The following is a 14367-nucleotide window of genomic DNA, read 5'->3' as shown; positions in this document are numbered from 1 at the left end:
AGACAATCGCTAGGTTCATGACCTTAACGAAGCTCTAACAAAGACACAACAGGCGTACATGTTGTTCAACAGGCATAAAAAGAGGAATAAAGATAGGGGAAACAGACCACGAAAGACAGAAAGCAGAGAGACAGACAAGATAAAGTAAGGTGAGGTTAGGTAAGGTAAGGTAAGGTAAGGTAAGGTAAGGTAAGGTAAGGTAAGGTAAGGTAAGGTAAGGTAAGACAGACAGACAGACAGACAGACAGACAGACAGACAGACAGACAGACAGACAGACAGACAGACAGACAGTAAGCAAGTAAATAAATGGCAACAAAAAGGAGAAAGAAAAATTGGCTACTAATAAAAGAGGTGGTTTATTTTGTAGGGAACTGGCTTGTTGGGACCTCTTCCTTACTTATCTGATTTTACACAGCCAAAAAAAAAATTAATAGAAAACTGACTACTTTATCAAGAGAACAAGAACAAAAACATAACGTTAAACTATCTCTGCTTGTTTCTTCACGGCGTGCTATAGGTGGGTTTTTTCGCGCAGATTTCTCTCGCGGAAGCTGAGCCACGACATGAGCAACCGGTCGGCATCAAGATACGCGACCAGCTTCTGATTTTAGAATGCACTTTATGCAAGCTTTAAAATTCAGAGATTCGAGCTAGACGAAATGCAAATTAAACATAACACGAGACAAAAGACCTTCTTGAAGCCCAGCTGCTGCGCTTGTGGACTTCAGCAGAGCTGTCAGGCTACTGCCAGCCGCATACTCTAATGCAAGCAGATATAAGCACTGCGCATTCATTAACTGCGCATCGCGCCTGTCTCATTTGCTAGTTTAATGTTTAATGCAGTCATCCTGACTGCACTTGCCGCTGTGACTCTAGCGTGTGTTTTCTACACAGTAAATTCATTCCTTGCATGAGTACAATTAATGCTCTAGTCGACCTTTTAAAGTAAGACGCGTACATTTTGCTTAAAGGCGAAGCCGTCAGCTAATACACGTGTTCAACGTCGGGCTTCTTGATTGGACGACTGATGTTCTAGACAGCGCAAACATATGCTTAAGAGGGACAAAGGCACCAGCGCTACCATTAATATCGTTAATATTGGTTTTTAATGACACAGGGGGACTCAAACGTTGCAACAGCATCCGGCACAGATTAAATGAACTTATGGAAATGTGCAACGGTTGCACTGTCTTCTTTTCGGTTCCGCGTTTGCGTCGTTTCGATATTTCAGGCAAATCAGACAAACTTGCCATGTGTTCTTGGGGAGTTTATTTATTTAGCCTCACTCGTCCCGACGATGCTACAACCAGATCTAGCGTTTTATTGTTTCTTGTCTGTTTCTTGCGTTGTTTGAGATCTGAGCGCCAATGGCAGGCTATTTCGTCAGTGACAGGGAAATGCATTGTACAGGGCTTGAAAACTAAACATTTTGACAGAATAAGCCTCTCCGGTTCGGATATAGAACTTCTTTGATTACAGTCCAGATCAGCTGAGTAATTATGAAGATCGCCCATGTGCTAGCGCACACTATATATATGGTGGCCTACATGGGGGGGGGGGGGGGGGGGGGGGAAGCAGTAGCGGTAGGTTAAAAACACAGAAAAAAATACAGGGGCTTCTACTGGCAGTCGGTGGGATATGCATTTGAGCATCGGTTGCATCCGGCATTTTTTATGTGTACCTGCTATTATTTTAGTTTCATATTTACATCAAGCATGCACTGTACGTCTTTTGAACGCCAGGAAAGTTACGCCAAGCGGTAGTGCAAAACTAGGTGAATGCCAGCAGGTTATTATCCGAAGAGCATGTCAAAGCTGGCAGTACCTCCGCATCTATGCATCTATATATCGTACACGAGTGTTGTACGTAGGAAGACTAAAGCCACGCAGGCCATCATTGGCAAGCTCACTGCATTGGAGCTCTCGGGCAAAGAGGAACAAAAGATGCGCCTCGCGCGTGAAAGCCCTCGCAGAGATGAGACTATCGTGGAGCGATGGGGCGCTCTTATCGGCGCACTTGCCTCGAGGCGTCCGTCTAGGAGGCGATGAAACCCAAAGCTCCCGGTCACTGGCCACAAAAGGACGAGACAAGGAGAAACGGAACGTACCGAAAGGCGAACTTGACCGCTCTATGTAACGAACGAGCAAAGAAGAAAGGAAGAATGAAAAGAGCGATATAAAGGAAGGATGATGAAAAGGCAGAGAGCTAGAAAATAAAACATTGAACCGGACTCGTGAACGGAGGAGTGGCCAAGAAAGAGAACAGAAAGAGAACGACACAGATAAAGGAAGAGAGAGAGGGTGGGGGAGGGAGGGAGATGCTGCTTTATGCAGAGCACAAACAAATGCGATGCGGCGTAGCGTGTCCGCGATAAATATCGTCCGCTGGAGGTTGCATTCGTCAACGATGCAATCTCAACGCGACGGCAGGAGCGGAGCGAGCGGGAAATATGGGAAAAGGGGAAAAAAAGTGGGGAAAGAGGGGGAGCGTTCCTCGGCGACTAGCATCATTCAAAAAAGGGTCCGAGGGCGTGGACGGAGCGTAACTGCCTGTCCAGAGGAAATAGCGGCCGCCTTGAAAGAACGAGCGAGGTGGCGTCCGGATGGATTCTGATCTCCAGGCACTTTGCGCCGCCTGAGACAGAAAAGAGGGTTGGCAGGAAAGGCGAGTGGGTGAGTATAAAAAACGGCACAGGGCCGATGAAAAATTTTTGAAAACGGTATATTGGCGCCTAGCTGGCGCGAGATTTATGTCGTTAAGGGCAGGGAGCGATGAGCGAGAGAGAAAGAGGCCTCAGGAAAGGCGAGGACAACGCCCGGTCGCCGGTATTTTCTTCTAGCGTGTACAAAGCAAGCGCCCTGGGTGTAACGAGCTCGTAGGACGCTGTCCGCGATTGATTTGCGGTACTATGGGCCAGTTCGCGTCGCGCTCAGGGGTCGAGAAGGATGCAGTGCGCTGCTACTATACGCTGGCAACATAACATAACATAACATAACATAACATAACATAACATAACATAACATAACATAACATAACATATAACATAACATAACATAACATAACATAACATAACGTAACATAACATAACATAACATAACATAACATTACGTAACATCTTAGGTGCGTCTTCGGTACGAAGAAGGCAGGAAGATGGGATTCTTTACAACGCAAAATGAAGAAAACAAGGTCGACAGTGAGCCTCAATCCATTAGCGTCAGTCTGCTAGCTAACTATACGAACTCCGCATGTCTCAAGACCACCTAATTGTCAGTGCCGATTGTCGAGGCTTCTCTCGTTAATGCATGGGTGAATCACTACGTCGTCAAACGCCTCGGAGTGTGCGGCCTCTTTTCTTTGTCAGTTAGTCAGAGTGGATGTCTCAGCTTTGGCAGCCATTGATGTCACGGGGATGCCAGCAGGGGACGGCAGAAAGTCAGGTGCGGAGGTGGGATCACAAAATTTGCGGGAGTGGGCGAGACTGGGGTAGGCCGGGGCTAATTTTAGAACAATGAAAGATGTATTTGTCCTGCAAGGAACATAATACGGCTGTTGTTGTTGATGATGTCAGGGCCGCATATCCTCCGCCGATAAAATGATTCCGCGCTAGAGAAGATAATTTCGGTGAGCTGCAAGCCGCTTTCCTCCGCTGCTGTAACACAAGCATGCCCAAAGGCACTCCTCGCGTTGTGGCGATTATATAGAGCTCTGCATTGACTCTACGTTGCTCTAAAACACAAACTGCAACGTACAGTCTTTATTGTAAACATTATAGAAAAAGAGTACAATCATTCGCAATCTTGACAATCACTGAAAGTTTGATATGTATGCTAAGTGTCTTATGACTAAAATATCTTTTGGCATCCACGTACTAATAAAAACTCGGCATTATATTCAACCAGAAATTATCCTCTCATATATTGTACTATTATTTTAACACAGACATTTTACATATCGTTTATCACCTTGGGGTAACACATACTTTATTCATATATACTGTCTTCATCATATTCAGAACCAAGCCGCACGCCGAATTACGTTGAGTCACCCTAGAGCTTCCGTTCCGCATGTGTATGATAACCCTGGAATTCTACCATTGTCACTACAACATGACCCCAAGTTAGCTATTCTTAACTTTCGTGCTTGTAGAAATAGCAATAATCTGAATTTGTTTGATTCAAGTAACACTAGATTTTCTGAATATAATGATTCGCTTCTAGCAAAAATCAGCGCTAACTGCGTAAAAAAAAGACAGTTCTCCACCATCCCATTATGGAATTCATTGCCTACAATTGTCAAATTATCTCTCACCCATCCGTCCTTTCAGAAATTTTTGAAGAGCAATTTGTTGTCCACTCTTAGACTTTCAGATAGTTATATTTTTGTATTTTTTAATTTCTTAAATTGACACAATTGTTTGTTCTACTGTTTCTTTATTTTTTTGCATTGACATAATCCCGACGTATCGTGTCTCATGTACTCTGTTGATTTTTTGCCTTTCCTGTTATTTAATTTTCTCGCTTCCTTGGTAAAGTTCTTCGCGTTGTAACCATAAGGCGCCATGTGTTTTCACGCAAGAATTTTTTATAGTTACTCTGCAATGTGCAAGTAAACCTGTGTTATTTTTCGCGCTTAAGCTGTATTTTTACCGTGTTGCCTAACATATATGAATTTCTTTATATCTGCTTTGCAACAGGAGGTCTCCCTGGCAGTCTAACTTCCGAACCTCCATCTGTACAGTTTATTAGCCATGTAACATGCATTTTATTGCGAATAAATTTCTAACCATAAATTTTAATGTGTCTTAAAATTTCTTCAATTATGTACCTTATGCAACGTCTGCAGTCTCCAGTAAAGATGGCGTTGGTGCGCGCAGTTTTGTTCTCAGTTAATGATAAGTTAACAAATAATAATAGATAAAGAAATAAACGCTACTTGAATGTGTGAATATTAAACAACTCAATAATTACATAAAAAATACAGGCGCCAAGTAATCCTGCCTCTTAGCAACCCCAAAAACCGAGGAATTTCAACTCAGACCACCTCCCCCTCGTAACCCTAGTTCGCGCACCTTGCGACGACTACGTTCGCCGTCAGTTAATGCAATCCTTCGTTCACTCTTGGCAGGCCACTGTCCATTGTTCATGCCTCCGTGGACTTGACGCGGTGCGCCTTAATAGACTAGCGACGCAGCCACGTCTCGGCATGGCAGACCCCGAGTACACCCACGCGTTCCCGCTCCGCGGGGGACGCCGGTCCATTTGTACCCCTCAGCAGAGGAGCTCCGGCCGACCGCTGCGGGCGACAAACCGCTCGGCCTCCCTTCGAGTGGGACAGCGCGTTCTCCAGGGGAGCGCTATTCGTCACGGTGGCGGCAAACAAGGCGTGACAGCTGTATGGGAAGCATCCATCGGAGGGCGCCGATGGCGCTGTCCCTCCGCTCAGCTCGGACTGCGTCGAGAATCCGCTTCTCGATCCCTTGTTTGTCCGTGCTGCCGTGAGATATGCTCGGGCCTCTCTCTCTCGCCGCCATCTCCAAGCTGTAGGTTTCCTCGCCTCGTGACCGTTTATAGAGCAGCGAACCAAACACTGGCCTACTCGAGAACTCCCGTTACTTGAGGATCCGGGGCGCGAGCACGAGTATGATTTGTATCTCTGATTTGTGCACGAGTGCTCGCTGCTTTTGACAGGTGACGGGGCTGACGTACGCACTGGGTTGGTCAAAAGTTCCAAGGCCACATTGTCTGCTTTTCAGCGGCGTATCCTGCTACTTATGACAGCAATAAACGTATCAAGTTTCTCAGAGGTGATAAATGATATTTATCCTACCTGCTGTAGAGATTTTGGGCTTTGCCGGTGCGTAACTGCCCGTCTATAGCGCTCGAAAGCAGACCCTGTGGCCTGGGAACTTTTGACCGACCCTGTACATACACCGCCCGTGCCGAGAAAGATACTTAAGTAAACGCACCTCGCAATGAGCCGGCGCGTTTTGCATTGGCTGTCGTTGGCTGAAAGCGCCCGTGCGCCCTTCAGTCGCGTAACTATCTCACGTACTTTCGTAATCAATATGAGTTGCAATGTGTCTGGAGTCTTGAGGTTTCCGTTTTGTAGTAAACCAATGAACGTTCACACAGAGCAACCAACTTGCCCAGACATTGGGCGTACTTTATTTTAGCATGCACAACTTTCAACACAAATGCACAACTTTCCAGCAAAGCTGGGCTCGAACTTTGAAAACTGAGTTCCTTCCAGATCTTTTGTGTTGCAACTCATATTGAATGCGATAGTACGTATACGTAGATGGTTCGCAGTTGAATGACGTCAAAACGCCACAAAGGAGTTCCAGATGTGGTCTCCACGGCTTCAACGCAGTAGGTTGGAGGAGGTTGCGATAAGCGGATTAGAGAAAAAAGAAAAAACAGAGGTTTTTTCGTAGTCCACGCTCTTTGACATGTCGGCCGCCATGACATCGCCTCGAGCCATCAAAGCCGTAATCTAGGGCTACACTTTGCAACGATTTTTTCCGGGTTAATTATTTTACTTCTCAACAATTTCTCTGAATACTACCAGCGGTGTAAGGGTTGGTAGTTAGTAACCAGTCGCGGTATCGCGGTATCGGCGGTGACCAATGCCAAATACACGTAAGAATGGACAACGAAAGGAATCATTGCAGAGTGTGCCAACCGTTGGCATCGGACGCCTGCACGTGTAAGAGCTGCAAGTCAGGAAAGAACTTGAGAGCCGTCAAGGCCATCGAAACGCAGGAACGGACGTCTGACAGCTTGTACTGTCCCGGAAGTGCTTCATTTATTATTTTTTTCCTTGCTGCTGTTGTCATTCAAAGCGTCTGAGTTATTTCTATGAACGTACCACTGAAGCAATGTACACGGGGGCCCTTAAAATGTTGTCGTGACTATGTCTCAATAGGTATACAGTAAACATACGAGGTCCAGTCTGGTGTGCCCCGTTAAGTGGTGATGTTTGTCCGAAACAGAAGCCGTTGGTAGAGAGACTCTCCAGCCACCTTTTCCTATGTTTACTTCCCACCAGCAACAGCCGAGCTAAGCCTCTTCATATACTGCTGTCCGGCAAACGCTCGCACGCTGACAAATTTACGGGTGCGCGCGTTTAGAAAGCGCGCGAAAGAGAGCAGGGAAGCCCATTCTGCGCTTCCCTGTCCCGCCGCTTATTTGCTTTAAGCTCGAACCATCGTGCATCCGTCCAGGAAGCGAAGCCGTTGCAGCAACTAGTTAATGCAGGTTACCGAATGCTATGTGCAAGACCTGAACTTGGACCAGATCTTGAGGAGAGAGACCACCAAGTGCGTTTCAGCCTTGAAAGCCGTTACGTGGCCAAATATAGCGCCCGCTCCCCTCGTATAAGCGGGAAAGGGCCCTCATGTGTGAATGCGAGTGAGGGGCAGTACTTGCGAGAATATTTCCACGATTCTATTTTCTCTCAGTCTTGGTGTTCAACAGGCAAGAAGGGTGATTGGCTATGGCTTTCTTTTAGTGAACACGAGTCACTGATTAGGACTCGGGCGTGGCGGCTGCATTTCGATAGAGGCGAAATGATGGCTTACCTGCCTAGATTTCGAAGCTCGTTTAATTATCCCAGATGACGTAATCACCCCAGAGCCCTCCACTGCGTTTAAATTGCCTCAAAGCAGCTCCCTCGAATTTGACATGTCAAAATGAATTATTAGTCTCACCGGTGAAGTGTCTTGCCGAACTCCTCAGGTGACATCCCACTCAGGCAAAATAAAATCAAACCAGGCCGCAGCGGGCTTAGGTGCAAAGCTTAAATTCACATAGCCAACCATGCCTACTCACGGTAGACCGTGAAATAAGCGAGCGGCACGCTGGTACCCTGACAGCGCTGGTAATGACCAGGACGAAAATAAGAAGTGTCCCTGCGACGACGTCGTCGACACTATAGGACGTTTGGTCCTGGATGGCCACACGCTATCAATTAATTCAAGCAACTTCTTAACAAAGACAGCAGTCACTTATTTTTGCGATGGACAGGCGTGCAGAGCTAAGAATTTGTGACGACAAGTTCGACAGTACGCGGCGGCGTTTCGTAGATGTTGTTCGCAGCGAAACGTGCCTACGCGTGGGGTCACTACTCCAGTTTTAGGACTGCCACCTTTCGCTGCTGCGCATTGATATTTAGAAAGGAACACTTGCGAAAGAAGTCACGGAAAAAACCAATGGTCAGCGCGAACTTTAAATAACAATTCATGCCTGCTTCTTTCTGCTCTTTCAGTTTATTTTTATTGGAGACGAAAATAAATATTCGCTGAAAAGAAGCTGAAAAAAAAAGAGAGGAGACGCAAAAGGCGCATTCGAGGTAGCGCTGGCGCCAAAAAATAAAACTTGTCCAGCCAAAGCAGTCAGCTGCTGGAGGGACGCTTTTCCTCTTCTGCGCATTTGAAAGATAAGGTTGGGGACCGGATGCGCACTTGTCGACGTGAGCACTTCGCAGAGAACGCGTGCAAAGAGCGAGAAAGAAAAGAGGAAACAAAGAAAGAGCCGGAGTCTCCATATTGGCCGAGCAACATCGTTGGAGAAGTAGGCGCCAAAGAAAAGAATAAGGCGGCCGTGTGTTCTTATCAGGGTGGAGTGCGTCGCAAGCTTTGGCAGCGGCAACGCCCAGATCATGGAGATGAAAAACAAAACAACGAAGTAAAGGCGAAAGAGAAAAATAAGAAAAATAAAGGGGGTGGGGGGTGGAAACAACGGAGGAATGCGCCTTCAGCATTTCGCAGGGCTGGCGGGAAAAGCATGATAGGCTATTCTTCCAACGTTCCTCAGCACAGAAAGACGCTTTCGCCGTTCTTGCCGTCGTCTTCGATCCGCAGATAACGGCTGTGTAATCCGGCAGGCGCACTTAATTTTTGTCTTTTATTTTGCCTGGAGGCAAGGTAAACCTCCCGGAGTACACTCGAGGAAAGGTATACAACAGAGGCCAATAAGTAGAGTAGCTGTACTAGCCGGAAGAACTCAATCCAATTGTTGGCAGCTGTGGGAGTTAAAGAGAAACAAAAAAAAAAAAACCTAGAAAGCTGTGGTTGACTGTTGGATACGTTTCCTACCTCGAGTTCCATAACCCAATAGAAACAACGACCAAACAAATCATTTGGCGTTGTTTGGAGTCAAGTAACTGAGCTTTACTGATGGAGGGCAGCTGGTTTTGTGCAGATGTCTTTTCATGCTTGTAAACAAGTGGTATGACGTCACTAGCGCGCTGCTGTGGTGGGCAGAAACCGTCAAGCCTGTTGGAGAATACCGCCGAATCAGTTTTACGGAAGAAGACGAGCGCTGCAGTTCGGCGCAACTCAGGTAGGTAGCTTAGAGTGGGCAAGCATTGGAGCGCCTCTCCTATGTTGGCCAGTTTAGGCGGATTTGTCTTTTCTGGTAATGAGGAGACGAATGTGCCTGCCAAGTTCTCCTTCTCAGAAACCTCAACGTTCGCTTGCTCTGCGCTTCTCATGTTTGGGTCAGGTACGTTAAGTATACACGATAGGCAAGATAGCAGGTGTTCGCCCCTTTCTACAGACCTTTCTAAAAAGCGCTCCGTGGGCGACACTGAGGACCTCACCGCCAGCTCTCAGCTCCCGCTCGCAACAGTTCATATAGCAGGTGCTCTGACATCTGGGTGTATCCAGTATAGTGTTGTATACAGGTAAGTCATGTACTAAGAAGGCATTACGCAAACTGAGCTAGTCAGTGATAAAGAGTTCTGAAACAATGCTTGTCGATATTCTGATTCAATGAACGCATTATCCGGTGCTTATGTTGCCCTTTCCACACGTCATCCGACGTGTGGAAAGGGCGCAACCATTACAGGCTTCACGTCAGTATCTTGTAACTTGATTGACGTGACAACACGTCACGAGTCACGAGTTTGGTGTCTATCGCCTAAGCTAGAACGTCTCTATATAGATACAGGGATGCACATCGCCACAAATGTAGATTCGGCACTTGACTTAAACGCTCTAAACTTACAAAAACAGACTCCCGATTGTGTCAGCAGGCTTGGAAATGGATAACAGGTGATTATGACGGATCTGCCATATGCCTGCCCTTCGCGCCGTAAATTAAACAACTATAAATACAAGTATTTCCCTTCGACTTCTAACAGTCCCTGTTAGCGTATTTCGAGATGTGGCATATATACCCATACTATGCATGAGGCCTTTGTCCATCGCTTCCATCTACTACCGCAGTCACAGACATCGCCCGGCCTACGTCATCACTGTCAACTGCAAAACGAGTCCATCCCAGTGCTGTCAAGTTGTGCGAGAATTGTCCACTCGTACCCGGACAACTCTTCTATTAATCTGTAATTGTGAAATAATTCTGTAATTACTTCGGTACCTCAGAACTTTTCGTGCCGTCGAATATTTCTGCGTTTGTGTAATTTTTTTTTTTTTCAAGTGATGGCAACTTTTCCTTTTTTTCCGCAGTGAATAGCATCAAGTTCTGCAGAGTATCCTATACGTTATAAAGTAGCTGGTGTATGCTTGATTTATATAGCTCCTAATTATTGCATTAACTATTCTTGCATTATTATGTTCAGCTGCCGCTATACGCAGAATATGTCCTCTTGCCGCGGATAGTAATACTGCATTCTTTAATACCTAAAATAGGTCTCAATTCAGTCGTAGACTACGAGACCTCCTTCTAGCGTATTTTGAAACGGACGTACGCACTCAGTGAATGCGCGTTTCATTCGTTTACTGTATACATCCTCGGTGCTGAAGGAGTAGACCGATGAGTAAGCCAGTTAATAACATTTAATACCAACGGCAGTAAAAAGAAAACAGATGCATACTGATAACAGGCGCTGTCCATACTGCGTAGAATTTGTGTATGTGCGTACATGTTCAGACATAATATATACGTACATATGTAGGTACCGTGCTCGCTAAAAGTGGAGTCCTTACTACAGGCCTAAAGACCAAAACATCTCGAAAAGAGAGGACAAGGTTTCTCCTTATCTTACACAGACTTCGTGGTTACGAAACAAACCCGTTGCTTGGCAACTTCTGTCAATGCTGGTACTTACGTATAGGGCTGGTGTAAAGTCCCTGGGCCTAGAGTGTCCGCTTTTCAACCGTGCTACTGGACGTTTGTGACAACTGTGAAGCTCAAAACCCTATGAGGATGAGGAGGATTGTCGTCTCCACCCCTGAGGACAATGGTAACTTTATAGGCATCCTATGTGCACGTCTTTAACTGCCCAAAGGTAGTGTGGTCTGGGAACGTTTAACCAACGCCATACTTTCGTGGGTGTCGGAGCTGTTGCTATGTACGCTTGATTTACGTATGTATGTGTACACGTGCATGTATGGTGGTTTTGATTGGCGTAGCGATCTCAGCAATTCGAAGTAACGCTTACTCGTGCAGTTTTTTTTGGCCCTAGTTACAAAACGAAGTGAGGCAAAATGCACAGTGCCGGGTGACACCTGACATTAAACGGCAACGAAGCAACAGGCCTCCACTTTTAGCGAGAAGCGCCGGCTCGCCGGTGTATTAAAACTTGCCGGCCCTCCTGCCGGGATGGCATTTGGCCCCATGCTGTTTCAGGCATCCGTCGACCGTGTAGCGAAAGCAACGAAAAATGAAGAATCGAAATCGTGGACAATTTTGCGTTGAGCCCCGATTGACGAAAAAAAAAAAACATTCATGGTTGTGTAAAGGTGCCCAAGACCAAGATAAACATGGCGATCACGCAAGGAGAACAAAATACTGCATTTTTTGCTTCTTTTGCGCCAAACACACCAGCCCATCCATTCTTGTTTACACATCCGGATACTCGAAAGTGTCAAGCACTCGTGTTGTACAAAAGGTCTACCGCTACGCAGTGCATGCCTGTTCATCGTGTTTCGTAAGGCCGCAATCGTAGTCCTCTCTGAACGCCGTCATCTAAGTCAAATCCGAACTTTGTTTTCGCAATGCGGGAAACAGGCTATAGTTGTTTACCTGGTGCGGAGAATCCAATCTAGGAAGGTAAACAACGTGCATTGAATGCATCCGCTTCCGGGTTTATGGGTTTGTGTGTGTTTAACGTCCCAAAGCAACTCAAGCTATGAGGGACGCCGTAGTGGAGATCTCCGGAAATTTCCACCGCCTGAAGTTCATTATTGTGCACTGACATCGCACAGTATATGGGCCTCTAGAATTTCGCCTCCAACGAAATTTGACTGCCACGGTCGGGATCGAACCCGCGTCTTTCGCAGCCGAGCGCTTCTGACGCCCCTGACGCACACGGATGAGGACACTTGGACAGCGAGACTAGTACTGTACTCCGAACTTTTATCGTAGCAAGGTCACAGAAAGCCGACCTTGCTATGACCGCGTGCTTTCGGGAATGATTCTTAACATTGGTTACAACGGGCTAGTTTACATGGGAGCTTTAACTAAGCACAGAAGCGCCGGTTCCCCGCTAAAACACGGTTGTGACGTCCAGCGACTTGGCGTCGAGCTCCATACGACACGAGGGGAGAAAAAAGGAGGTAGGAGGCACCAGAGTGAGAAAGATAGAGAGAAGGAGATAGCATGTCCGAGCAAAAATCCCCACAATAGCGCTTTCAGCTATAACTTTCTGAACTTGTTTGGCATTTCCAGCCAATTAAAGAGACGGAGGTGTTTCGAAAGGCTTCGTCGGCCTATACTAACACATACGCGAAGTTGGCTTTAACCACCATGCCCTGAAAACATTCTACCGAGGGCCAGAACACGGGACCTTTCTTCTTCTTTTAACTCCACGTGTTTTCCAAATCACTGATCCCCTGCGCTGCGGGTGACAGCTCAGGGCACTGTGTTCAGAGTCCACTACATTTTAACCTCATGAGGCTCTGCATTTTCACAATCCCCCCTTCACCTCACCAGCTGTGCACCTCTCCGTCGAACACTCCCCCCCCCCCCCCCCCCCCCCCCACTGCTATTTTCGCAGGTATTTTGAAGCTGAACTATGCCTCGTTTCATCTCATTTCCTTCGAAATGCCCCCGCACTGCGCTGGCTGCAAACTGAGACAACGTAACGTGGCTTCGGCGTCTGTGCTGCGTATATCGCATGGCAACGGCTATTTTCGTGATCGTTTCCTTGAACAATTGCTTCGTTGTCACTCAGATCACGTACGCACGGGGAAATTTATAGTGTCTCGCGCTATCTTAAGCGGCATTGTAGTTCACGTCATGCACGGTAGAACTGGCCAGCGTTGCTGCACTGCAGGGACGGAACCAGTTTAAACGCTCCCCACCAGACTTACAGGGTCTAGTTGCCGGATTACACGTGGCACTCGCGACGTTTAGTCCGACTTGAGGCGGGAACAGAAGGAGGCTTTCGCTTTTCTCTCTCACTCCAGAATTTCGCCTCCATCAAAATTCGACCGCCGCGGTCTGGATCGAACCCGCGTCTTTTGGGTCAGCAGCCAAGTGCCATCACCACTGAGTCACTTTGCGGCTACTCAATGCATACAATTTTTTCCAGCATGCAAGTTGCATGCTGGGAAGAACGGTACACCACATGCAAGTGGGATTCGTACCTTTGTTTTCTCACAGGCAGTTGGAGGGTATTCCGCGACACAAGTATAGACCAGCGAAGGCGGAGAAAAAAAATGCAGCCTCCCCTTATAAAAATGATTATAGACTTTCTATAGACGTCTTATAGGCTATATTGCCCTCCTATAAATATTTATTTTTGTCTATTTATAGTCGATATACTGTCGATAGAAAAAAGTCTACTGAAAGTGTATGACCATAAATCTATAGGTTGTCTATAGACTGTCTAAGATTTGTATTGCCTGTAGACTAGTCTATCGGATTTGTCTATAGAAAGCCTATAGACTTTACAGACAAAAGTCTATGGACAGTCTAAAGAAATTTTCATAAGGGTCGGTCAAGCAGAGCCCCATAACCGAGTTGAATTCGCTGTGCGTACGTGGCGCGTTCCTGCCGTCTCCACGCGAGGAACGATAGTTTTAAAGAAGAGCGCGCAGATGCTGAGCCGAGGGAAAGGGACCAACTATTCAATCGAAGGCCTGTTCATCACATATTATCTACGCAGAGCACGTGTTATTCCCACTTACTCACCTTACTTGCTCTTCACGCTGCATATAATAGATGAGAGATCTCTTTCAACAGCCCCATACACTACATCAAACGCGCCCAAAAACTCCAGAGCAAGGCCTAATCGAAAGATATAAGAGGAGAGGTACGCATATTCCGCAGTCCCAGTGCGTTGGGATTCGAACCCTGACATGCAATTCTTGTTTCCTCCGCAAGTCACTCAGAACGGCTTTCCACTGAAATAAAACTTCACATCGGAGAGTTACACGGGTAGGTTATTCACTCCTTAAT

The 14367-nt window shown here is 46.6% G+C and overlaps 1 protein-coding gene across 2 annotated transcripts in view; it reads right to left on the bottom strand.

Annotated features, from left to right (window-relative positions):
* Positions 1-14367, bottom strand: part of Octalpha2R (alpha2-adrenergic-like octopamine receptor) — a 268393-nt gene that overhangs the window by 19179 nt on the left and 234847 nt on the right. The window lies entirely within an intron of this gene.

Source organism: Amblyomma mixtum, chromosome 1 (genome assembly GCF_055824585.1).
Source record: "Amblyomma mixtum isolate Tamu chromosome 1, ASM5582458v1, whole genome shotgun sequence".
Taxonomy (NCBI): domain Eukaryota; kingdom Metazoa; phylum Arthropoda; class Arachnida; order Ixodida; family Ixodidae; genus Amblyomma; species Amblyomma mixtum.
The sequence above is the reverse complement of the archived record's forward strand: the minus strand, read 5'-3'. Positions and strand labels throughout refer to the sequence as shown.